The sequence below is a fragment of the Agelaius phoeniceus genome, chromosome 5 (genome assembly GCF_051311805.1).
Source record: "Agelaius phoeniceus isolate bAgePho1 chromosome 5, bAgePho1.hap1, whole genome shotgun sequence".
NCBI lineage: Eukaryota > Metazoa > Chordata > Aves > Passeriformes > Icteridae > Agelaius > Agelaius phoeniceus.
In genome coordinates this window covers 25,846,266-25,855,227 of record NC_135269.1, presented here as the reverse complement: position 1 = coordinate 25,855,227, position 8,962 = coordinate 25,846,266, and the positions used below count along the sequence as shown (strand labels likewise).

Genomic DNA, 8,962 nt, shown 5'->3' with positions numbered 1-8,962 from the left:
AAAATTGCCTTAAATCATGCTTGGATCCAATTCATAGCACCTTAAGCACAGCAAGTCCCCAGTGCAGCCTGCATCACGCAGGCACGGCAGGGAGCCAAGCACGGCTCAAATTGTAGATTTCCTCCCAGTCACTTAAGAGAAGGTTACAGCCCAATGATCACATGTTCAACCAGGCCTAAATCATAGAGCAGCTTATGAAAGCCATCACAGTAAGCTCCCTCTCCTCCCATCCTAGGATTCCTAAGTAACTGGCGTGTTCTAAGATGCCATTTCACCAGTCGTCCCAGCCTGAGCAGTCCTGCTCCTGCTGCTTTAATTTCTCTGAGTCTTAGCACAGACAAAGGGAGGCACACAGCCTTGGACCACCATCACCTGGGAGCCAGGGGCAGAGTGCCAGCTGCTAGAACCTCCTGTAAGATTACTGACCTTAACACTGCTAAAGCTTTGTGGCATTCAATGATGCCTTTCTCTGCAAACTCTTCCTTGCCCCTTGTGTCTCACAGAGACACCAACATGCCTGGGGCTGTAAAACCATCCCTCATAGCCAGAGCACAGCTAAGTGGTGCTCTGGCTTTAGTAGAGTCAAATGAGCAGCAAGACAACTGTGGGATAAAACCCTGCCTTAAGCAATGTATCCTTTATATGAAAATTGGGGGGGGAAATGGGCTGGAGAACTACTGAGCATGGGTCCATGACATGTCTGGCAATGCCATTCCACCTCCTTTGTCTTCACTGCAGGAATGAAGGCTCAATCTTTCCTTCTCCCCATAAGCCCATGCAGGCATGTACACCTTGACCATCCTATGAGCATACAGAGTCACATCACAAGCATTGCAGAGAATTGCAGGTATTCTCCTTTTGCCTCAAATCCTTTCAAAATACCTACTCTCTGAAATTTCAACACCCTGCTTTATTTAGTCTTCGAATTGCCTTTCAGTCATCACCAAAATGTATTGATTACAATTCATTTACTGTGTAAGGATTTACAGTGAACTATGCCTCAGTGAATTGTGCCAGGTTAATTGTGCACTGAGCTCAAATACACAAGCAAAGTTCAGCCCTCACCCAGCTAAGGGGAGGGCTCTCTTGGTAATTTATGATGTCCTCTAGCCATGGGAAAAGAAGAGGGAGCAATCACTAACCAGTAAAGCCAGCAGCAACAGCAAATGGGCCTTTTATCACACAGCAGCAAACGGGCCTTTGTGGTTTGCGATAGGGTGAAGATCCTTGCTGCAAACCCTTCCTCCACAGACTGTTTGTACCAGAGAGTCCAAGTTAAGAAAAGACTGGTCTGGTCAGAGTTCAGATGGGCACAGGACTGTGTAACCAGTCATTTAATCCACTTCAGCAGGACCAGCTATTTAAACCTGAATACTGCTTTTGCATGACCTGGTTTTGGTAGCAGGGGGCTACAGGGTGGATTCCATGAGAAGCTGCCAGAAGCTCCTTCTGTGTCGAGCACAGCCAGTCCCTGACAGCTCTAAAGATGGCACATGCTGGTCAAGGCTGGGCTAATTATGGTCGTAAAGCCTCTGTGATAGCACATTTAGGAACAAAGATAAACAAAAAGTGGTTGCATAATTTTTTTAAAAGTGATTGGACCACTCAAACCACAAAAAGTGGTTGGGGTGAGAATGTGTGAGAAGAAAACTCTGCAGACACCAAAGCCAGTGAAGGAGGGGGAGAGATGCTCCTGGCACCAGAGCTGGGATTCCTCTGCAGGCCGTGGTGAAGACATGGTGAGGCATTCTGCCCCTGCATTCCACGGAGATCCATGGGAATGCAGAGATCCACCTGCAGCCCGTGGAGAAGCCCTCTGCTAGAGCAGGTGGATGGCTGAGAGGTGACTGTGAGCCCATGGGACACTCATGGAGAGAGGGGCCCTCCTCTCAGGCTGGAGCAGCCTTTCTGTGAAGGACTGCACCCCATGGAAGAGTGACCCACGCTGAAGTGGTTTGAGGAGGACTGTTGCTTTTGAGCTGGACTCGTGTTGTAGCAGTTTGCAGGGAGCTGTTGATCATGAGATGGACTCATATCAGAGAAGTTCATGGAGAACTGTCTTCCATGGGAGGGACCCCACAGTGTGGCAGGGGAAGGACTGCTCTCCCTGAGCAGCAGGAGAAGCCACAGGTGATCAACTGACCATAACCCTCATTCCCTGTCTCCTTGCACCGCTGGAGTAGAAGGTAGAGCTGGGAAGGAGGGAGGGGTGGGAGAAAGGTGGTTTTAAGGCCTTTTTTTATTCTCATTCCCCTGCTCTGATTTTGTTAGTAATAAATTCACTTCATATCTCTAAGTTGAGCCTGTTTTGCCTGTGATGATACTTGATGAGCAATCTCTCCTGGTCCTTATCTCAACCCATGAACCCTTTGTTATATTTTCTCTCCTCTGTCCAGCTGCAGAGGGAGGGGGTGAGCCACTTCTGTGGGTGCTCTGCATCTGGCCATCATCAGCCCATGACAACCTGCCACTGCCTGCTGCCTCAGACAGGACCAGCACCGGCCATGCTCCGCTCAGCCACCACCTATCTCACTGTCCTTCCAGGGCCAAACCCCAAAGTCTCTCTCCTGCACAAATATCTGCCCCACCTCCAGAACTGGTGAGTATTACCCTGGCAGCCAAAGACAGAAATTCTCCATGGGAAAATCACTTGGGAGAAGGAGGGACATTCTCTTGGGAATTCAATTTTTTCTGGAGCTGGCAGCAGTTGTCTTCTTTCCGGATGAAGTAGAAACTCAAGGTTCTTCCTGCTAATAGTCATCAAATAACTTTTCTTTTTTTTTCCTAGTACCATTTCAGTATTTTGATCAAGTTCCAGCTTGGTTTAATTACATACTTTCTATCTGAATTCCTGCCCAAGCTTCATTTAGAGAAATTATTCATTTCCTATCTTCAACATTATTATTATTATTGTGCTTATTTGCACGATGTGCTTAGCATTCATTGTACACATCTTCAGTGCTCTGATGGGCTCATCAGAGTGGTGCCGGTGGGCTGGAACAGAAGAACACTCCTCATCCACCACCCTGAAAAATCAGCCCTCCTTCCCATCACATGTAGGCAATTTTGCATTGCTGCACGCTAGGGAATGCTCACACTCACATCTGGAGTATGACAAAATTATTACCAGTTCCTCCTGAGAACATGCCTAAATGCTTAACAGTAATGTTATTTAGAAACAAAATCCGTATCGGAGTGCAAGTAAAAGGGAAAAGGGAAAATGTTCATTTCAGACTATAAATTTTTCCAGGACACAGATTCCCAACAGTGAAGACAAGGAAAAGTTGGGTAGAAATGGCAAAAACGCATACCCAGGAACATTTTTTCTCTTTCCTTGCAAGGATTAATGATTTCAACAGTCTTCATCTCACATGACAAACTTATGCAAACCTCATACACCACATGGTTTTCTGTCCCTTAGTAATGGATGCAAACAGAGAACTTCCATTTCTTTGTCACATCGAAAGCAATGTTTTTCTTACCATGGTGATTATTTTCTACCCAACTGTCTTCAACTGCTTTTAGACTTCACTAAGTATCTCCATATCTCTCCTGTAGCTTTCCAAGTTTTACCACACAGGGTCAGAGAAAAGCACTTTTTCCCTCTTTCCATCTCAGCCAAGGGACCTAGTTTGAGAACTCCTGGAGAGTTCTGGCAGAGGGACCAACACAAATGCCATTTTGCTGGTTCACTGACAGAAGGGCAGTGACAGGACAGACAAAATGGGCAAGTACATAACCCCACACATGCTCAGGAGCAGTTGTGATCATTCCCCATACAGGAGGTCAGGCAAGTATTAGTTAAAATTATAATGAATATAAAATGGATAATCCTTAGATCTGCATTATATTGCACTTTTGCTGGGCAGTAATATCCCCAGGACAAGAGCAAGCCTTGCATAAATGTCAGAAATGGAGCAAACACCCAGTCAGCCTATCTTAATAAATTAACTGCACTCCAGCTCCTGGCATTTGCTTGCTTTCTGATGTGGATTAGGATCTGATTCCAAACATAGGGCATCAAAATCAAAGCATTAGCACTAGCTGGACAGGGATGAGACAGCTCCATGTGGATTTAATCACAGATAGATGCAGAGTAGTGATGGAGCAGAAGATGACATATCACTATGCAGTTGACATAGCACTTCCTAATGCTGAAATAAAACCCAAAACAGTTTCAGTGGCTCAGCCTCAGTCTAGATAGCAAACAAATTTCAGTGAGAGGACACCTGATCTTCTGCTTGTCATGCACACTCCTTCCTGCAACACACATTACAATCTCTCTTGAGAAAGCACAGAGCCCCTCTGAGGCAGGAAGTTTCAGTGTCTGTAATATCAAGGCACGTTACTAGCACCTTTCCAGCCTTGCCTTGGGTTAGACACATTTATTCTACAGAAAACTGGAAGTGATTTAAGACATTAGCATTCCTTAGATGCATGTCACCCCCAATCTCCTCATACCTATCAGCAGGATCCTCACTCCCACTGCCAGGAGGACAAAAGGTGCAAGCATTCCTCACCCACTGTTCTTCAAAGCCCGTTATCTGAGCTCAAGGTGCTGGGGGATAACGATCTGACGATGCTGTAGTATCCAACTGCAGTAGCTCAGCTGAGGAGACTGAAATCTCTAGCACTGATGGAAACTGAGCAGCTGGGGATGAGAGCTTCTTAAACTCCCTTACCTAGAATCAAAAAAGCCTGTCCACATCCTCAGACATCTTGCACATTCTCTAAACCCACTTTCACTCAATATGTAACATGTACATATCTCACCCTGGCATTCAAATTCAGGCTCCTCACAGCACACAGGTGTGAATCTCCCCAGTGACACAATCTGGAGTAGCCATGCTCAGCAAAACTCTTGTGTGATTTGATGAGTATTAGCAAGTATTGCCCAGGCTGCAATCAACTAACTACCCTAGAATCTGGGATTTAATACAACTTTGCATACTTGCAAGCAGACAACAAATATTCCAACACTACACAGCAAATAAAAAGAATCAAAAAAGTATTGCTTTCATTTGTTACTGGTAGTGGTTTAATCTTGTCATTTTAAAGGCAATCACATTTTGGAGAGGAGGCTTGGCACACCATTTCTTTATGTTTAGGTTGACAGCATTGTTTCCAATCAGCAAACATTCTGCCATACTAATTACATACATGTTCAGGGACCAACTTACTACAGGTATGATTATGCAACATATTTCTGGTATCACTCATACCAGCCCATAATACATGTGAAAAAAGCCAATCACTTGTTTTTAAAATTTTAAAAGTTTAATAGTAATAAAATGGTTATAAAAATAGTAATATAATTAGAGTAATAAAAATTTGGACAATTGGGATGAGGACAATACAAGACAACAAAAACAAAGAGTTACAGACAGTCGGGGTGACTCTTTCTGGGCAAAATAAGCCCAAAAAAGGACACAGGTTAACAGAGGATTAACCCTTAAAAGCAATAGTCCATTACATATTCATACATCTCATACATGATGCATAAATTCCATTCAAACAAAAGATTTTGTCTGGTCAGTGTCAGCTTTTTCCTCTTAATCCTGACAGCATCCTCAGTGCTGAGCGAGGCAGGAAGAAGTTTGTTTCTTCTGATAATGAAGCAATAAATTCTTTTTCTCTGAAAGATTTAGGTTTCCTGTGGCTGCTATCTCAGTGCAAGTACCTCATTCCCTTCTTTAAAAAAAAGTATCTTACATAGCATAGTTTCTATCTTAACAATATGTTATAACTTAAAACTATATTTCACACACTACTTAAGAAAATTAATACAGCATAACTTTCTAACATAACACATATAATATTCATTTTAATCTTTGAGAAAAACCAACCATAAAATACACATTTTTCACAATACATCACAACTCCCTGAGGAAAGAGGTCTTTGCTTTACTCACTTTATTTGCTACTGCAGGGCCTAGCCCAGCTCTCAGCACAAGCTGAGAACTAACTTGTCTGTAGTCTGTTCTGAACACTTTTGGTATTAAAGGATCAATCTTCCCTCAAGCCATTTGCTACTAGGACCATCCCCTTCCTTTGTATGATGCAATCTTATTTAATGCTTGAGACACAAAGTTCTTTACCTCACCAAGCAACTTCTATTGTAAAGTTATCTTGATGACATCAATTTTGTTTACAAAACATGAGAAAATTCAGCCTGGGAGCAGATAATTCAGCTTGAAGACATCACAACCATAACCTCAGAAAGATAAAAACTCCTATTTTACTGGAATCTGAAGCTCAGTTTCTTGAGGGCTCCAAAAGTGAAGGAAGAATTTATCCTTATTTCTGGGGTGAGGGCCCAGATCAAAAATCAACAAAAGGCACACTCTGAATGCTGGAAAGGAAGTCACACTGGGCTCTTCAGATGGAATCAGATATTCTCCCAAGTGGAGAAAGGATAAGGCACTCCAAAAAAAGAACAAAAAGATAATGAGATGTTTAAAAAGGAACAAATGGGATTTGTGTGATACATGTGACTGCTAAAATGGCTGGGGAGACAGAATGTAGATGAAGGGACAAGGTTTGGTGGTCAGCAAAGAAGATGAGCTGGCAGATCTAGAACAGGAAAGAAAATTACAAGACACAGAGCTGTAATACAGTTGCTTTTTACAAAGAGAATAGCTAATGGGAAGAGGAGACAGCTAAAATGCTGCTACAAAGAGATCACCACCAGTTCACACAAGCTTGTTGCAAACACATCATGCCCTTCCTCAGTATAAAAGCAGCTGAGAGATTGCAAGTCTACAATGCAATCAGGTGAGAAAGGCAAAAGAGGTTTGGTTGGTAAATTCTGCAGAGATAGCCACAAAGATCAGCTGAGGAGTTGGATGGGAGCTTCCATAAGTACCACGCTAAAGTAAATTAAAATAAGAGAGAACACCTAGGAGCTGCTCTTTGAAAGCAGCAGCAATCAGAAAAGGAACAAAAAGCTACCAGGAATCCCTCTAGAGCTCCCTAGAAAGCTTATCATTTTATTACACCACAAGATTTCATGAAGCCACCAGAGCCTTGACTCTACTTGCTGTTATCTCACATGCAGTCAAACCTTTTGTTTGTTCTCCTCATTCTCTTTCAAACAAACCAGTCAAAGAAAATGTGTTTCATTTCTGAAGAGCCCTCAATCAAAGCCAGCATGACCCTGTTCCCAGAGCATGGTGATGCAGAAGCCACATGGCCACTGGGACCTGCTGAGTAAGGAGCTCTACCTACCACACCCAACAGCACAGAGCCAGGCACTCTGCAGGATCACAGGAGGACACAGGATGCTCCTGTGCAGCAGACCTCAGGACAGCAGCATGCCCAGGGCTACAGCATGTGAATTCAGAGAATTCACTCAGGGGAGACAGGGAAGGGTCCCTACTTCAGCCTGCACAAATGCAAATGTTAGCCATGGCCTCAGCAGTATCACCCTACCACCCATGCCAGTCTGTGAAAACTCCACCTCTTCTCCAAATGGAATTGGCCCACTTCTCACCTCCCCAGCAAGCTTCAGCTCCCAAAAAGCTTTGTTTGTCAGGTGTCCTTATAAACACACACCATCCCTGCTCCACTGCAGCTTCTCCCAATCCAAAAATAATGTGTGTAGCAGCAGGGTTTCATTTGGGGAAGAACAGAAAAGCAATTTCAAACCAAATGTGTCTTTAAAACACTTCTCAGATCTGACTGTCAGGCCTCTGGCAACCAGGACAGTCGTCTAGAGCTTGTTATTAGGCTATAAATTACCTAGCCAAGAGCACCACAACCAGAAGGAGTCAAAGAAAAACACTAATAAAAAAAACAATGTGAAAATAAACCAATACAGTTGTCTTCCCCTACCACTAAAATGCCCAAGTAGCAAAGTTACAGAATAACATTACAGTGAGGTTTTCCAAGAGGCTTTATCTGAAATTGTATTAGAAATCCAAGTATTTCTGAACCATCAGTTCTCTTCCAGTTCAGACCAGTATTCTGTAACACATAACTTCTCAGCAGTACTGCAAATCTCAGACCAGTTCTCAAAAAAAAACCCCAAAGTGTTCTCATTGGAAATGCACCACCTTATATTGTAAAAATTAGAGGAAAATCAGAAAATATATAAATTACACTTGCATTTGCTTACCACTTATTTTGGTGTTTTAAAAGGATTTAAACAAGAATTTGTGGAAATAGCTAGGCAGGCATAATTATCTTTACCTACTAAGTGCATTTGCCAAGACAGGGACTATAATCATACCAGCTGTCCAGGATGGAGTATATTTAGAAACAAGTTCATTTTCATCTGGCAGCAGAGCTTATATCTGTTGAGAAATGCTATCTTCCGTTCAAGTTAATATCTAACCATATTAATTTTTATGACAGATAAAAACATAACTCAGCTATTTCTTAAAACACAGAAATGATTTCAGAAGATTTCTACAGAATTATTCTATCTCAATAATTTTAAAGTTACACCTTCATATTTCAGTGGGTTTCATATATACTAGCCTAAAGACAACTGTCATTTTAACCTAAAATCTTAAACTTGCATATTTTAAAACACTGATAAACTGAAGAGGGAAAAAAAAAAAAAAACGAACACCAAAACCAGACTGGCCTTTTTGCTAAGCTGTGGAAAAATACAAGACTATTGCAATTCACACTTTCCCATTAATTTTTCAGGTATGGAAACTGGTATCTTTCTGGACAAAGAAAGTGAAAAAAGAAGAAGAAAAAAGAAACAAAATCATTATAATAGCCACACAGAATTATCATTGGGAATCAACATTTTGGATGGCCCACTGGAAACCAAGCTAAGCCATATTTCATAAAAATGTCAAAGCAGCCATTGCTTAGTGAAAGAAAGTGGGGTTTCAACTTGTGTGAGCACAGAAAAAGATTTTGTCATCTCTACTCCCAATCTGCTCCCATCATGGCTTCCAGTAATAAAAGAAACCTCTTAGGAGTTCAGGCAGCATACAATACTGCT

The 8,962-nt window shown here is 42.4% G+C and overlaps 1 long non-coding RNA gene across 1 annotated transcript; it reads left to right on the top strand.

The window, feature by feature from the left end:
* Positions 1-1,768: 1,768 nt before the first annotated feature.
* LOC129120117 (uncharacterized) lies at positions 1,769-8,744 on the top strand. The gene is made up of 3 exons (XR_008534185.2): positions 1,769-2,186; positions 2,397-2,599; positions 8,656-8,744. It is a non-coding gene; the product is annotated as an uncharacterized LOC129120117 (long non-coding RNA).
* The last annotated feature ends 218 nt before the right edge of the window (positions 8,745-8,962 follow it).